The sequence below is a fragment of the Chinchilla lanigera genome, unplaced genomic scaffold, assembly GCF_000276665.1.
Source record: "Chinchilla lanigera isolate Chin_1 unplaced genomic scaffold, ChiLan1.0 scaffold00049, whole genome shotgun sequence".
In the NCBI taxonomy this organism is placed as follows: Eukaryota; Metazoa; Chordata; class Mammalia; order Rodentia; family Chinchillidae; genus Chinchilla; species Chinchilla lanigera.
The window spans coordinates 15811427-15813951 of record NW_004955450.1 but is presented as its reverse complement, the minus strand read 5'-3'; the positions used below and the strand labels follow the sequence as shown (position 1 = coordinate 15813951).

Here is a 2525-nt window from a genome sequence, read left to right as displayed (position 1 = left end):
TCAGGAGGCTGAGGCAGGATGATCGCTGTGAGTTTGCAAACAGCGTGGGCTACAAAGTGAGCTCAAGGCCAGCCTGAGCTGCATAGCGAGACCCTGTCTGAAAAAGATAAAAATAATAATAGTCATAATAATATTTTGGTCCTCAGGGATGTATTTTTTTATTTATAAAGCCTAAGGCAGCCACCATCCTGTGACTTTAATTAGGAGAATACAGTTTAATTCTTGCATATCTCAGACTAAAAGATCTTTCCTCATCTAAATTTTTACAACTTATTGCTTGAATCACGCATGTAATATTAAACGACTTACATTCTCAGTGGTTATTTCATGTGAATATATCTTGTTTCCCAAAACACATTTCCCCCTCCCGCAGGGAACCCCGGCTTCACCCTCGCAGTCCTCCTCTTCACATCCTGACTCTCTTCGTCAAGTTCCCCAGGCTCTGTCCTTTAGCCCCAGGGAGAACCAGCTGCTGACCCACGCTGCTGTCATGCATACGGTTCAGACACTGTTCGAGAATACAAAGGACACGTTAGAATGTCATTACACAGGAAAAGGAATTAGGAGGAACCTCTGAACGTTAAACACGTACCGGAGAAGAGAAGGTACTGAGTGTGGTGACTCAGGCTGCAATCCCAGCGCTCTGAAGGCGGAAGCAGGAGCTCTGCAAATTCAAGCCCAGCCTGGGCAACTTGCCGACACCTGATCCGAAAATGAAAATGAAAATGAAAAAATAAAGGCTGGGATGTAGCTCAGTGGAAGAGCCCCGGGTTCAATCCCAGTATTACCAGAAAAGATTTTTAAAACTTTATTTATTTGTTTGTTTATTTATTTTGGTACCAGGAATCGAACTCAGGACCTTGCACTTGCCAGGCAGGCGCTGTGCCGCTGAGCTATATGCCTGGTTCCAGGAAAGATTTTTTTTAAATGTCAAAAAAAAGAAAACTGTCACCCAGAAAAAAAAGAACTGTCACAGAGAAGAGATGGGTTACACTCAAAGGAGTCACATACCCACCTGGAAGCTGGCATACAGTCAGCTGTCTCACACTCAGGTAAATGAAAGGCCATCTTTCTCACAGGTACGAGGTCTACAAAAATTCACTTCGTGAGCATTTTCTCAGGAAGCTAATTAAGGCCGGGGATGTAGCTCCAGGCACAAGCGCCTGCTTGGCAAGCAAAAGGTCCTGAATTCGATTCCCGGTACCAAAAAGAAAAAAAAAGCGCTAATTAAGAACATATTTCACCAAATTAACAGAAGAGGATGGTAGGAAAGGCAAGAAACACAGGAATCAATGTAGAAAATAAGAGGAAGAAATCACTAAGGAAAATGTAAAAGAGAAATCCCAGGGCCAGGAATCTCACCACTTGGGAAGCTGAGGCAGGAGGATCCTGAGTTCAAGACCAGCCTGAACTGCACAGTGAGACCCTATCTCCAAAAAACAAAACAAACAAAAAATTGTGAAACAGCTGGCAAGTTGGAGTAAGTGGAGGGGACAGTGATGTGAGATAACTCATTTTCCATGAGAAAAAATGATGAGAAATATCTACAATCTTTTTGTTTTCTGTATTCCTTTCGCGGAGGGTGGGGAGGCGGGGGGGGGGGGGCGGTGGTTTTGAGGGAAGGTCTTGCTAAATTGCCTGTGCTGCCCTGGAACTGAAGATCCTCCTGCCTCAGCCCCTGAGGCGCTGGCTGAAATACCTGTAATCTTTAAATGAAGAAATCAGAGTGTCATTGTGCTCCTCAGACAAGGGAAGAAAGAGCTAAGGAACAATCATGAGGCGAAGGGGATCAAGTCTGACGGACAGAATGCAGAGTGTGGTGGGACAGCAGAGAACTGCTTTGTCTCCATATAAACTACCCAACTTCCAATACCATTCCACCTGTAACTTTGAAAAGTAATTTTTAAAATTGGGGCAGTATGAAGAGCAGGCCATCCAGGAATGATGGTATGTGCTGGTAATCCCAGCACTCGGTAGGCTGAGGCAGGAGGATCACTATGAGTTCAAGGCCAGCCTGAACTACATAGCAAGTAGTCTTAAAAAAAAGACCAGCCTGCATACTGCCCTGAAGTATTCTATGTTGTATAGAGCAGCAGCTTGCAGACTGTGCCATTTCATAAAGCAATAGTCTGATCTGAATTAGTCCATTTGAGTACAAGTGTCAAAAGAGAGTGACTCTACACTTGTTTGTTCAAGTAAACAATCTTCCTGGGCTGGGGATAAACTCAGTGGCACAGCGCCTGCCTGGCAAGCGCAAGGTCCTGAGTTCGATTCCCGGTATCAAAAAAAAAAAAATCTTCCCAGCAAAAGCATGAATTGCAAACTAACTTACTCATGGTAATAAAACGTTAACTTATTACTTTTCTTTTTTTTTTTTTTTTGGTTTTTTTCCGGTACCGGAAACCGAACTCACGACCTTGCGCTTGCCAGGCAGGCACTTTTGCCGCTGAGTTAAATCCCCAGCCCCCAAACTTACTACGTTAAGCCAGGAGTATATGGACATGGGCACATCAGCAAAACCACAC

General features: G+C 44.2%; 1 long non-coding RNA gene across 1 annotated transcript; it reads right to left on the bottom strand.

Moving 5' to 3' along the window:
• Window positions 1-85: 85 nt before the first annotated feature.
• LOC106149592 lies at window positions 86-1572 on the bottom strand. Its single transcript, XR_001235871.1, has 3 exons — window positions 1016-1572; window positions 593-702; window positions 86-508 (listed from the first exon to the last, which is right to left on the bottom strand). It is a non-coding gene; the product is annotated as an uncharacterized LOC106149592 (long non-coding RNA).
• Between the last annotated feature and the right edge of the window lie 953 nt (window positions 1573-2525).